The following is a 15,580-nucleotide window of genomic DNA, read 5'->3' as shown; positions in this document are numbered from 1 at the left end:
CAACTAATTCCTTCTATAGGAAGTCGTTCCCACTTCTCTTAATTCTAATGCTTTTCCTCCAATAATTATTTTCTATTTATCTTGCATGCTTTTGTAATTTTCTGTGTCTCATCCATTAGATTGTGAGTTTCTTGAGGACAGAAACTATCTTTTGTCTTTTTATGTTTTTGTCATTTAGCATGGTACCTAGTAAATAGTAGGTGCTTAATATAGGTTTATTGAGAGTTTAATTATTCCTGTGGGAAAAGGCACACATTTGGAGGACAGAGTGTTAGAGTTAGGATACAATCAACAAAATTGAAACTGGTTTTCTCAATAAATATAGGAGTAAAATAAGGATGCCCATTCTTCCCATTATCATTTGATATAGTACTGGAAATACTAGTAATCATAGTACTGGAAATACTAATAATCACAATAGGAGAAGAGAAATTAAAGACAAAAAGATAAGTAAAAAAGGAGATAAAACTAATTGCTGATGACATGCCAGTATCCCTGGGAAAATCCTAGGGAATCAGCAAAACTGATTAACAATTAAGAGCTTTAAGCAAAGTGGTAGGCCACAAAATAAACCCTCAAAAATCAATAATATTTCTACATTTTTTGAAACAAAATTCAAGAGGCAATAAAGGAAAAGGGAAATCCCATTACAAATATCCATAAAAATGCAAGAAATATCTGGGAAGCGATGCACCAAAGCACACAAAAGACTTGAATAGATTTCACTACACAGTACTCCTTAAAGTAATTAAAAAAAAATAACTTAAAACAGTTGGAGGGCTCCAGACTGGACTATGCCAATCTAATAAAACTAATAAGAGATATTTTAGTATTAATGTTATATCACTTTAAATCACCAAAGAGATACTTAACAAAACTCAATAAAATAAGAAAATTCATTTAGAAAAATAAAGGATCTGGAATAACACAAAAAATGGTGAAAAGAGGTAGGGACAAAGGAACAGCATTTCTAGACCTCAAATTCTAGACCGGTCATCAAAACCATTTGGTAAGATTAGAAAGATTAATGTAATGTATTAGACTTTGCAGAATCAGAAATAATAAAAGTTTAAAACCCAAGTGTTCCATAACCCAGAAAACAGAAAGTACTTAAGAAAAAACTATCTGATTAAGAAAAAACCCTCTAGAAAAACTGAAAATCAGTTTGGCAGAAATTGGGCTCTATTCAATATTTTAAACCATATTTCATAATTCATTCTGAATGAATGACTCAATATTAAAGATCATTTCACATAAAAATTAAAAGAGAAGCAGATCTTATAATTTTCAGTTATGGATAGCATATGTATTCTTAACCCACAAAAGATAAAGACACATTAGCTTAAACAGATAATGAGGACTGCTTGAAACTGAAAACTTCCTGTACAAGCAAAATTAAATTTTCTAGAAATAGAAAGGAAATGGTAAAATGGGAAAATAATCTTTGTATTAAATTTCTCTGGAAAAGTTTAGTATCTAACACATAGTAACAGATAGTATATATGTATATGTATGTACATATATGTATATGTGTAATACACACAAATATGTTTATAACCAAAAGCCATTCCCTTGAGATAACTGGTCAAAGAAAGAGTTCTCAAAAGAAGAATTGCAAACTATTAACAACCATATGAAAGAACCTCCAAATGAAAAGAGAAATGTAAAGCAAAGTAACAATGCACCTCACACCCCACAAACTGGAAAAGATGACTGTGAAATAGTGTATGTTTCCATATTCTGATTAGTTTTGCAGATTTTTAAAAAAATTTTCATAAGGAAGATCCCTCTAGAAGGAGAGGAAAGAAGGGATTAATAGGATGTACAGGATATAAAAACAAGATAGTGATACAAATTTATTTTTAAAAATAAACTGAATCTCTAAAACTGATCTCATTAGCATGACTATAAATATTATAGAGAGGACACAAAAAGCTAGACCATTTATAAAACTCAAGATTAAAAAAAAAAACGGTCACACTCCAGTGGTTCGTTTATTGTCTGTATGAGTGTGAATTTTCCCCCTTAACCTTTCACAGTGCAGTCAGGAATGATCTTCTCACACACTCCTTTTCCCATTTCTCTGCTGTTGCATTTGCCGACCTTCATGACAGAACTATATACTGCCTCCTCATTTCCATGTTATAGTGCCCCTTTCTCTACATTATCTTCTATTCATTATGTAAATATTTAAATATACACCTGAGATCTCCCCTCCTAGAACTTTAATTCCTAGAACTGTTCATTTTTACTTTCCCTGGTACATAGGAGGCAATTAATAAAACAAAAATTCTGTCAACCTTCCATTTTTCCAAAACAAAAAGTCACCAAAAAGGATTATGCAGTAAGATAAGTAACCAACAAATAGGAAGCTAAATGTCTATCTCTATTCTGCATATTACCTACTCAACTCCAGACCTGTGGAAAGTCAGCCACCCTGTACATTGTCTTGATAGTGATTCTACTTCAAGTACACTTAGGGTCTCAGGGCTTCGGAGCAGAGAGATCAGGGTCCAGTCACATCATTTTACTAATGAAGAAACTGACACTCAAAGAGGCGAAATGTCTTGCCTACTGAGTAGCACACCCAACAGCTTCAAAATTAGCCTTCTTTTTCTATAAACATGCTGTCCATACATTACTCTATGGGAAATGACTGGTTATTACTTACAGTGCTATCCTACTAGGCCCTGGAAGGTCAGGGGAGATGGTGGTGTGTAACTTCTTCACGATTAAAACATGCCATGGGTGACATTCTTTTAGCATGATAGCCATCCTTATATGCCAATGACAGAAGTCATCCCTATAGCTACACTGACTGCTTTGACTACAATAATCTTTGTTACATCACTGACATACATCCTTTAAAATTCTAGCAAAGAGATACAAATTTGCCAGAAAGTAGAATGCTCTATTATAGTACCTACAATGCCTCTGGAATACCAAGTGACAATAATGACTACAATACCACTCACAGTCACCATTGTTAATCTCTTCACTGTCTCATCCTTCTAGAATCCTGACCACTCTTCTGTTCCTGTTGTTATTGGGCAGTAGATAGGGCTACTGTGAACATGGAACAGTCAGCCAATCACTTCTGGGTGTCTATATTTAGTCCAATCTAAAGAACTGGATGGGGGTTCATAAACATTCAAATCTAACGGTTTAGACTGGGGAATATGGATAAAAGGGGGGAAAGGGGGAAAATACAAACAGAGGGAAGATAGCACGGAGGGCAATAAAGAATTAGTAATCATAACCTTGAATGTGAATGGGATGAACTCTCCCTTAAAACGTAAACAAATGGCAGAGTGGATTAAAAACCAGAATTCTACAATATGCTGCTTACAAGAAACTCATCTGAAGCAGAGAGATACATATAGAGTAAAGGTAAAAGGTTGGAGCAAAATATATTTTGCTTCAGCTGAAGTAAAAAAAGCAGGGGTAGCAATCCTTATCTCAGACAAAGCAGCAGCAAAAATAGATAGCATTAAAAGAGATAAGGAAGGAAACTTTATCCTCCTAAAAGGTACCATAGACAATAAAGTCATTTCAATATTGAATATATATGCACCCAGTGGGACAGCACCCAAATTCTTAGAGAAGAAGCTGAAAGAACTACAGGAAGACATAGACAGCAAAACTCTACTAGTGGGAGACCTCAACCTCCCACTATCAGATCTAGATAAATTGAATCATAAAACAAACAAGAAACTAGGGAGGTAAATAGATTGTTAGAAAAATTAGATATGGTAGACTTATGGAGGAAACTGAATGGGGATAGAAAGGAATATACCATTTTCTCTGCAGTACATGGAACTTATACAAAAATTGACCATGTACTACGACATAAAAACCTAATGATCAACAGCAGAAAGGCAGAAAGTAAATATATCTTTCTCAGATCACAATGCAATAAAAGTCATATGCGAGATATAGACCCAAAACAAATTTTAAACTGAATAACTTCATTTTAAAAAATGAGTGGACCAAAAAACAAATTATAGAAAGAATTAACCATTTTATCTTAGATAATGATAACAATGAAACAACATACCAAAACCTATGGGATTCATTCAAAGTGACTCTCAGGGGATATATTATAGCTCTAAATGCTTATATGAATAAATTGGAGAAAGAGGAAATCAATGAACTAAACATGTAACTAAAAAAATTAGAGAAAGAACAAATCAAAAATCCCCAATTAAATACCAAATTAGAAATTCTAAAAATTAAAGGAGAAATTAATAAAATTGAAAGCAAAAAAACTATTGAATAAATAAAACCAAAAGCTGACATTATGAAAAAACCAATAAAATTGATAAAACTCTGGTCAATTTGATTAAAAAAAAGAAAGAAAACCAAATTGCTAGTATCATAAATGAAAAAGGTGAACTCACCACCAACGAGTAGGAAATTAAAGTAATAATTCGAAATTACTTTGCTCAACTCTATGGCAATAAATTTGATAATCTAAGTGAAATGGATCAATATTTACAAAAATATAAGTTGCCCAGGTTAAATGAAGAAGAGATTAAATACCTAAACAACCCTATCTCAGAAAAAGAAATTCAACAAGCCATTACTGAACTCCCTAAAAAAAAATCTCCAGTGCCTGATGGATTCATAAGTGAATTCTACCAAACATTTAAGGAACAACTGGTTCCAATCCTATATAAACTCTTTGGAAAAATAGGGAAAGATGGAACTCTGCCTAACTCTTTCTATGAAACCAATATGGTACTGTTATCTAAACCAGGAAGAGCTAAAACAGAGAAATAAAATTATAGACCTATTTCCCTGATGAATATAGATGCAAAAATCCTAAATAAAATCTTAGCAAAACAACTACAACAAGTCATCACTAGGATAATACATTATGATCAAGTAGGATTTATTCCAGGAATGCAGGGTTGGTTCAATATTAGAAAAACTATTTAGTATACTCAATTATATCAACAACAAACCTATCACAAATCATATGATCATATCAATAGATGCTGAAAAAGCTTTTGACAAAATACAGCATCCATTCTTATTAAAAACACTAGAGTGTAGGAATAAATGGACTGTTCCTTAAAATAATAAGCAGCATCTATCTGAAACTATTAACAAGCATTATATTCAATGGGGAGAGGCTAGAGGCATTCCCAATAAGATCAGGGGTGAAACAAGAGTGCCCATTATCACCACTACTATTCAATATTGTATTAGAAATGTTAGCATCAGCAATTAGAGAAGAAAAAGAAATATTGAAGGAATTAGAATTGGGAAGGAAGAGACAAAACTCTCACTCTTTGCGGATGACATGATGGTCTACCTAGAGAATCCCAAGAAATCATCTAAAAAACTACTGGAAACAATTAGCAATTTTAGCAAAGTTGCAGGTTATAAAATAAACCCTCATAAATCCTCAACTTTTCTATATATGTCTAGCAAGAAACAGCAGGAAGAGCTAGAAAGAGAAATCCCATTCAAAGTAATCTCAGACAGTATAAAATATTTGTGAGTCTATTTGCCAAGACAGACTCAGAATCTTTTTGAAAACAATTATAAAACACTTCTCACACAAATTACATTAGATTTAAATAACTGGGCAAATATCAACTGCTCATGGATAGGTAGAGCTAATATAATAAAAATGACAATTCTCCCAAAACTAAACTATCTGTTTAGTGCCCTACCAATCAAAATTCCAAAAATATTACTTTAACGAGTTAGAAAAAATTGTAAGTAAATTCATATGGAGAAATAAAAAGTCAAGAATTGCCAGGAGCTTAAAGTGCAAAAGAAGGTGGCTTAACCCTACCTGATCTAAAATTATATTATAAAGTCAGTCATCAAAACTGTTTGGTATTGGCTAAGAAATAGAGTGGTGGACCAGTGGAATAGACTAGGTGTAAAAGCAGGAGATGATTATAGTAATATGCTGTTTGATAAACCCAAAGAGTCTGGCCATTGGGATAAAAACTCTCTCTTTGATAAAAATTGCTGGGATAATTGGAAGTTAGTATAGAAGAAACTTAGATTAGACCAACACCTCACACCCTTTACCAAGATAAGATCCAAATGGTTACAGGACATAGACATAAAAAACAATACTATAAGCAAATTAGAAGATCAAGGACTAGTCTACCTGTCAGATCTATGGAAAGGGGAGCAGTTTATGACTAAGAACACCAAAAAAACTAGATGATTTCGATTACATTAAATTAAAAAGCTTTTGCATAGATAAAACCAATGTAACCAAGATCAAAAGAAATGTAGTAAATTGGGAAACAATCTCTACAACTAATGATTCTGACAAAGGACTCATTTCTAAAATATACAGAGAACTGAGTCATATTTTTAAAACAAAAAGCCATTCCCCAATTGACAAATGGTCAAAGGATATGCAAAGGCAATTTACAGATGAGGAGATCAAAGTAATCCATAGCCATATGAAAAAATGCTCTAAATCATTAATTACTAGAGAAATCCAAATTAAAGCTTCTCTGAGGTACCACCTCACACCTCTCAGATTGGCCAGTATGACCAGGAAGGATAATGATCATTGTTGGAAGGGATGTGGGAAATCTGGGACACTATTACACTGTTGGTGGAGCTGTGAACTCATCCAACCCTTCTGGAGAGCTATCTGGAACTATGCCCAAAGGGCAACAAAAATGTGCATACCCTTTGACCCAGCAATACCACTACTGGGTCTATACCCTGAAGAGATGAGGAAAAAGGGTAAAAACATTACTTGTACAAAAATATTTATAGCAGCCCTGTTTGTGGTGGCAAAGAACTGGAAATCCAGTAAATGTCCTTCAATTGGGGAATGACTTAGCAAACTGCAGTATATGTATGTCCTGGAACACTACTGTTAGAAACCAGGAGGGATGGGATTTCAGGGAAGCCTGGAGGGATTTGCATGAACTCATGCTGGGTGAGATGAGCAGAACCAGAAAAATACTGTACACACTAACAGCAACATGGGAGTGATGTTCAACCTTGAAGGACTTGCTCATTCCATCAGTGCGACAATCGGGAACAATTTTGGGCTGTCTGCAAAGGAGAGTACCATCTGTATTCGGATAAGGAGTGTGGAGTTTGAACAAAGTACAAGGACTATTCTCTTTAATTTAGAAAAAAAAAAGATAGCTTATTGTCTGATCTTGTTACCTCTTAGACCTCTCTTTAAGGATATGATTTCTCTCTCATTACACCCAATTTGGATCAAGGTACAACATGGAAACAAAGTAAAGACTGACAGAGTGCTTTCTGTGTGTGGGGGGAGGGGTGAGGGAAGCAAGATTGGGGGAAAATTGTAAAACTCAATATCTTTAATAAAAATAAATTAAAAAAATCTAACGGTTTATTTTATATACTTGAATATTTTTTCACCCATGTCTCCTGTTCTCAAACACGGGATAAACACAGTAATTGTGGATGCCCACTTATTGTCTAAGAGGCAAGGATATTACTAAAGAATACTCAGATGACAGACATAAAGTTTTTTTTTAAAAGACCATATAGTTGCAAAAGCAATACTTTCTCCTTTACAAGATCCAAATTTGATTTATTAATCCAGAATCCAACATAATCAAGAAAGTATTAATAATTTATATTCAAATTCCTTGACCTACCATTGAATGCCATCTTCAGTTTGACTCTATTCAACCCCTTTTAGCTCAGGCATCACATAAAAACAAGTGGACAGACTAGATTTGGCCCTCAGTTATAGCATGTCAACTCTTAGTCTAGAACAAGGTTAACAAAGCTTTTTATGTAGATGACACAAGTAAATGAACAGAACAACAAACCAAAATTGTACCATTATCAGTTCCTTTGGGAACTTTGCCCCCCTTACTTAAGGATGAAAATTATGTTTGCTTTCCAAATAGTCAAGATAAGGAAATTAAAAGCAAAACCAAACAAAGTGGAGTAAAGAAGCTTAACTCCCATCTTCAATAAAACTTTTCATATATTAGAGATATTGGGACTCAAGAAAATAAACAAGGAAGAATGGGTACAAAATATAAAGTAGAATACAAATGTGGAATGGACAGCCTTAGGAAATAGCTGGTTCTTCTTCACTAGAGATCCCCCAGCAATAAAGGAATGATGACTTGATGGGATCATTACAGATAAAATTCTTTGCCAGCTATGGTTTGTGTTATCTGTCACTTTTGCAATCTCTTATCTCTGGGTCTTAGATTCTCCTGTTCAAGTTGATGGTCTGTGCTTTCTTGACATATAGTACTTTCCATTTTGAACAATCTCTTTATTCACACAGCTAATCCACTATAACCAATGGTTCAGTGAGGAGTTCTGGGTCTGGAGACAGGAAGATCTGAACTCAGATCTAACCTCAGAAACTTCCTAGCTGTGTAGTCCTTGACAAGTCATTCTGTCTACCTCAATTTCCTCACTTGGAAAACGAGGATAACAACAATAGCATCTACCTTGGGATTGTTATGAAGATCAAAGGAGAAGTTTGTAAAATCCATAGCTCAGTTCTTGGTACACAATATCCTTTCTTTTTGCTGAAGGAATCCTCACACCCAGGTTCTCAAATGGCATAGTTTCTACAACATACTTCAAAATTTCTATTTCCAAGGGCGGCTAGGTGGCACTGTGGATAGAGCACCAGCCCTGGAGTCAGGAGTACCTGAGTTCAAATCTGACCTCAGACACTTAATAATTGCCTAGATGTGTGGCCTTGGGCAAGCCACTTAACTCCACTGCCTTGTAAAATCTAAAAAAACAACAAACAAAAACAAAATTTCTATTTTCTGCATTAGGATTTAATAAAGGGTCTGTAGGAAACTGGCAAGCAAGGTACACTTCTCATTGCTGCCCTCTTCTGGTTATTTCCCTATCTTCTACCTTCCCTTATTACAAAACTTTCAATTTCACCTAGCTTCTTCAGAACTTCTGTCTTTCTGTGAAAAGGGTGGTCTCCACTAGACTAGAAAACTAGTCAGAGCACTTCACTTCTACTGAAGTGACTAATTTCTATATTTTAATTAAAAAATATAAAATAATTTCTTTAGACCATAGCTATGATGGAACACATGATTAAACTAAACTACAGTGACTTTTTACCAAGTCTGGACTCAATAAACCAGTCACATTAGTCAATAAACATGTATTCAGCACTAGGTGTTTGGCAATGAGTTAAGTATAGGAGATATAAAAAGAAGCATAAGACAGTCTTTATCCTCAAGGAGTTCATTATCTATTCCAGAAGACAATAAGCAAACAAATAAGAACAAACAAGCTATTTACTGATAAAAGAGGAAATAATTAAAAGAGAAAAATCATTAGAATGAAAAAGGTGGGAGAAAAGACTTTCAAAACAGATAATGAGATTTTAGCTGGGCCTTAAAGCCAGGAAAGTTAATAGATCAAAGGAGAGCATTCCAAGCATGGGAACAGACAGAAAAAAATGCCTGGAGTCCAAGGATGGATGGATGGAGTGTCTAGTTTGTAGAACATCTGAGAGGCCAGTGTTACTGGATGAAAGAGTAAGGCTGTTAAGATGTCTGGAAAAACATGGGGCTAGATCATGAAGGGCTTTAATTTCGAAACATTTTTATATTTGATCCTGGAAATTATAGGGAGATACTAGAATTTATTGAGTAGGGAGGTACCATAGTCAGATCTGCGTTTTAGGAAAATCACTTTAGTGACTGAATGGAAGATAGACTGGAATTAAGAGACTTGAGGGAGGCAGTCCACTAAGAGGCTATTGTAATCGTTCAAGTGTGAAATGTTGAAAGTGAGCATCAAAGTGGTTGGTGGCAGTGCCAAAGGAGAGAAGGAAGCATATCTGGAAGATGCTGCAAAGATGGAAGTGACAAGCCTTAAAAACAGCTTAGGGGGCAGGGGGTTGAGTGGGAGTGAGGAATATAGGGTGACCTAGGTTGTGAGCCTGAGGAACCAGGAGGATGATGTTATCCTCTATAATAAAAGGAAAGGTTGAAGGAGTTCAATTTTAGATAAGTTAAGTTTAAGATGTCTACTGGACATCCCTCTGGAGATGCAAGGCTGGAGATGAGTAGATAGTTTAAAGCAAGATAGTAGGTAGATTTGACAATCACCAGCAAAGAGTTGGTAATTAAATTCATGAAAGCCGATAAGATCATCAAGTGAAGTAGTACAAAGGGAAAAAATAAGAGGGTCCAGGAAGGGGTCTATGGTTAGAGTGTTACAAAAAAGTCAAAAATATCAAAAATAATGGAAAAAAAAAGTAAAGGAAGGAGGTTTAGCAGATCTTAAATTATATTATAAAGCTGGTTCTTGTTGATTCTTGTCCTTTATTATTATTATTCATTCATTTTTGCAGACCATGACATCAGAGAAGTGATGTCATGACAAGCACATGAACTGGATTTGAGTGAGTGGTGATGGCACTAACTCACCAGCGTTACTTTCTCCTCCAGAGACATCTGGGTCAAATGACCAGATATGATCAGGATGACTGGAAATGGCCCTGGATGCAAGGCAATCAGGGTTAAGTGACTTGTTCAGGGTCACACAGTAATAGTCAAATGTCTGAGGCTGGATTCAAACTGGCTCCAAGGCCAATGCTCCATCCACCACACTACCTAGCTGCCCTGCATTACTGGAGAGGACCAAAATGACATCATTATGTTAAAGACAAGTGACAGTATGTTCAACTATGGCTGCTCAGACCAATACTGGCTAGGAATGCTTCACTAAAGGTTGGACACAAATAGTCCATGTAAACACCTGGGGTGTTCTCTAAACTTGTGCACCTCATCTTTCCTTTGAGCCACATGCATTCTGCCTTGCTCATAGAGCATAGCACCCAACCTCTCTGATGAGGAGACACCATCATGGGAAGTCCTGTGCCAGTGTCTCCCATTCTGCACAAACAATTCCACAGTTCTTAAGAGAGACCATAAGAAGGGCTACTAGGTGGTGCAGTAAATAGAGCACTGGCCCTGGAGTCAGGAGGACCTGAGTTCAAATCCAGTCTCAGACACTTAATAATTACCTAGTTGTGCTGACCTTGGAGAAGTCACTTAACCCCACTGACTTGCAAAAACCAAAGAAAAAGAGAGAGAGAGAGAGAGAGAGAGAGAGAGAGAGAGAGAGAGAGAGAGAGAGAAGAGAGTATAAGAGTGTCCTTGTATTGTTTTTTCTGATTCCCTTGTGTGAATTCTCCACTAAAAAAAAAAGTGAGTTCTCCACTTTTTCGCAAGTATATGTTTGGCATTTGAACAATGTGGTCAGTCCATCAAAGTTGCACTCTCTGTAGGAGTGTTGGAATGCTAGGCAGCTTTGCTTGAGAGAGGGCCTCAGTGTCTGGTATCTTCTCCTTCCAGGTGATCTCCAGAATCTTCCTAAGACAATTTAAATGGAAGCAATTCAGTTTCCTAGCATGGAGCTGGTAGATTGTCCAAGTCAATTGGCAATGAGGTCAGCACAGCGGCTCTGTAGACCTTCAGTTTGGTAGCCATTCTAATACCTCTTCTCTCCCATACTTCCTTTCAAAGTCTCCTAAACAATGAGCTAGTTCTAGCAATTTGAGTGTCAACCTTATTATCAATGTGTACCTCCCTGGAAAGTACACTACCAAGGTACCTAAACTTGTCCACAGCATTCAAAACTTCTCCATTTGCTAAAACCAATAGTTCCACCTATGGATGGTGTGGTACTGGCTAATCGATGTGTTTTCTTGGTGTTAACTGTGCACAAGTAGTCATGGGGCTAAATACTTCCCCAATGATCTTAAAATATCATCATCATCAAACAGTGGGGAAGTCACTGACTATGAACTTAAGTTGAAATCAATCCCAAACTAACTCAAGTTCCAACTTCCAACAAGGTTTTGAATGCTATTGGCTCCTTTCATGTGGTAAAGCACCTGGTATTGATTCTGTTGGATGGGGGTATTCATTGCTCATATAAAAGCTGACTGAAATTTTCCAGGTTATATGGCATGAAGTTGGGTGCCTCCACTGTCCATCTCTATAAAAGACTGAAGAGTAAAAGGCCAGTGGAATTCTTGTGTCAACAAAGATGGTTCAGCAGGAGGCCATAAGAATTGCTGATGAAAAAGAAGCGACTGATTTCAAAGGAGGACACAGCTGATGCTTCAGGTTCATGAATGGAATGGACTAAGCATGCATCCATGCACCAGACTTGCCCAAAAGATGCCTGAAAATTATGAGCAGAAGGTCCTTGAATTTCATGATGAATAAACCTTGAGTTCAATAACTTTATGTAATACATTTTCTATAAAGGTTGCCTCCATTGTCCAGCTCTATAAAGATAAAGACAATCACAGGATATTTCTCTTTTAGTCACTGCTGGTAGGATTCTTGCCAAAGTTCTTCTCAATAGGCTGAGCCTTCACCTGGAAGATGATCATCTCCCCAAGAGCCAGTGTTGGCTTCAAAAAGAGTTGAAGAACAGTCAATATGGTGTTTTCTGCCAGACAACTCCAGGAAAAATGCTAAGAGCACAACAGAGGTCTGTGTACATTTGTGGATTGAACAAGGTCTCTGAAGCACCATCAGTCATGAGTTTATGGAAAATTATGTCAAACTTGGTTGCATAGAGAAGTTCATCAGTATCGTATGTCATTTTCATGATGATGGTGTGCTTGCCTGGGTTCTGGATAGTGGACGATACTCTAAAGATTTTCCAGTCACCAACAAAGTGAAACAAGAATGTGTCCTTGCTCCCATGCTTTTTTAGCATGATGTTCTCAGTCATGTTACCAAACATCTTCACTGAGCCTTAAGTTCAGCTACCACACTGATGGTAAAGTCTTCAACATGAAAAGGCTACAAGTCAAGACTAAGGTGAGGAAGTGTTGGTGTATGATCTTTTCCTCCTCAATGCAGCCTCTGAAGCTGAGGTGCAGCAAAGGATGGATCACTTTTCTGCTACAAAGGAAAGTATTATAAGGTGGTAATTATCAAAACTATATGGTACTAGGGGGTGGCTAGGTGGCGCACCTACTAGGATAGAGCACTGGCCCTGGAGTCAGGAGTACCTGAGTTCAAATCTGGCCCCAGACACTTAATAATTATGCAGCTGTGTGGCCTGGGGCAAGCCACTTAACCCCATAGCCTTGCAAAAAAAAAAAAAAAACCAACAACAACTGAAAAACAAACTATATGGTACTGGCTAAGAAATAGAAGGCAATGGGCTATACTGCTCGGCTATAAGAAATGATGAACTGATGACTATGGTGCTCAGGGGGACTGAACATGCAAAGAGTCAGAACCAGACCCTGTCTGGGCTTATGCAGAGTAGCAATAAGAAGTAGAGTGGCAATGGTTACAACTTTAAGCAGGTTATTTCTGAAAAGAAATAAAACACCTAAGAGGAATGAGTCCTATATGCATTTTGTCTTCTCTTTTTATTTTTAGCATTTCTACAGCATGCAATCCAAGAGGAAATCTACCCAATATGGCAAACAATCAAAAATCTGCTTTAACTTAGAAAGTTGAAGATATAGATATATAACAAACATAATAACCTTGAATTTAACAAGTATAAAGACAAGATTTTGAGACAAGAATTCAATATTTGAAAAAACTGTTGGAAAAACTGGGAAGCAGTAAGCCAGAAACTGGGTATAGAACATGATCTAGATATAAAGAGAAATATTTTTATCCTCTTTTTTCTTATTTTTATTTTTTTCCAATTTTATGCAAAGATAGCTTTCGACATTCATCCATTTACAAGTTTATGAATTCTAAATTTTTCTACTACCCTCCTATCCCTCCCCATGGCAGCGAATAATCTGGTAAAAGCTTTACATGTATAATTGTGATAGAAATTTTACAAGAAAATTAAAAGAACACAGAACATCTAAATCACCAGAAAAACAAACAAGAGGATAGAGAGCAAAGTTAGGTATAAAATGGGTAATTCTGATTTCATTAAATTTAAATGTTTTTGTACAAATAAAACAAATGTAGCCTGGATCAGAAGGAAAGAAGAAAGTTGGGGAAAGAATTTTACAGTTTATTCAAATAAGTGTCATATTTAAAATATATAAAGAATTTTTATCAACTATAAAAATACATGTCATTTCCCAATTGATAAATGGTCAAAGGATATGAAGGAGTAGTTTTCCAATGAGGAAATCTAAATAATTTACAGTCATCTGAAAAATACCCTAAATCATTATTGATTAGAGATATATAAATTAAAACAACCTTGATATATCATTTTATACTTATCATATTGGGTAAAATGATAGAAGGGAAAGGGGTATTAGAGGGGATGTGTAAAAATTGGGACACATTCATTGTTGGTGGAATTGTGAATTGATCCAACCATTTTGGGGAGCAACCTGAAATACTGCCCAAAGAGAAATTAAACTATTACACCCTTTGACACCGCAGGACTATCACTTGGTCAATTTCCAAAAATGATTAGGGGTAAAAGGGGAAAAACCCTGTATGTTCTTAAATGTTTATAGCAACTCTCTTTGTGGTAGCAAAGAATTGGAAATTGCAGGTATGCCCAACAACAGGGAAATTACTGAACAAATTATGTGCCATATTTCCCCATGTATAAGATGCATCTTAATTTGGGTGCCTGAAATTTGAAAAAAAAATGTATTACATAAAGTTATTGAACAATTCTTCTGGCCTCCTGCTGAACCATCTTTATGGACACAGTAATTCCACTGGCCCTTTCTCTTCAATACCCTCTGTAACTCAGGCATTTGGCTGCCTTGCCTCTCATGATCTTCTTCTGCCAGGGCATATTCAGTAGGGTTTGTTGGAGGAGGAACAAACTGACATTCATCAGCACGATTTCCATTCACTTCTGCAAACTGGATAACTTTAAACTTGAATTCAGCACTAGACAAAAATCTTTTTTGAGCCATTTCTGGACAAAACGTGGTAAAAACATAGCTTAACATAACAATAACAAATACAAAACAATGAGTGCAAAGACAAGTGCATAAAAGCAGGAAATACCAAAAAAAAAAAAACCCTGCAAGAATGAATGCAAAAACAAGCACGAAAAAGTAGGAAATGCAACCACTGTATAAGATGCTCCCCGTTTTTAGATGCCAAATTTTTCAAAAAGGGGTGTGTCTTATACACAGGGAAATACAGTATATGATTACTAAGGAATACTACTGTGCTATAAGAAATGATGAGCATTATAATAACTTTGGAAAAATTTTCACAAAATAATTAAGAGCAAAATAGGCAGAAACAAGAGATCATTATCTACACTAAGAATAATATTGTTTTAAGAACAACTTTGAATGAAAAAGTTGATTTTGATTATTATAAATAACCAAAAAGCTATATGAAGATGCTATCTACATCCAGATAAAGAAGTGATCAACAGAAGCAACTACAGAACAATTTTACGTATATTTATACACGTGTGTGTGTATACACTCACACACACTGATTTGTGTTTAATGGTAGCCATCTCTAGGGTGGGGGTGGGGGGAGAAGGGGGAGGGGAATGAAAGCAAAAAAAGAAATATACATGATAATTTTATTGTGTATTTGAAAGAAATAGCAAGTATATGGATTTTTTATTGTATTGTGCTTTAGAAATGCTTGTTTTA

General features: G+C 35.8%; 1 protein-coding gene across 10 annotated transcripts in view; it reads right to left on the bottom strand.

Moving 5' to 3' along the window:
• The window catches only part of MARCHF8 (membrane associated ring-CH-type finger 8), a 113,648-nt gene that overhangs the window by 76,456 nt on the left and 21,612 nt on the right, over positions 1-15,580 (bottom strand). Inside the window, exon 1 of one of the 10 annotated variants that reach the window (XM_074232593.1) lies at positions 2,672-3,332. The exons of the other annotated variants lie outside the window; for them this stretch is intronic. The gene's annotated coding sequence lies outside the window, so the exon portion shown is untranslated. Of the gene's footprint in view, positions 1-2,671; positions 3,333-15,580 lie in introns of those variants that run through there. 10 annotated transcript variants of the gene reach the window in all.

The sequence above is a fragment of the Macrotis lagotis genome, chromosome 4, assembly GCF_037893015.1.
Source record: "Macrotis lagotis isolate mMagLag1 chromosome 4, bilby.v1.9.chrom.fasta, whole genome shotgun sequence".
Classification (NCBI taxonomy): Eukaryota; Metazoa; Chordata; class Mammalia; order Peramelemorphia; family Peramelidae; genus Macrotis; species Macrotis lagotis.
The sequence above is the reverse complement of the archived record's forward strand: the minus strand, read 5'-3'. Positions and strand labels throughout refer to the sequence as shown.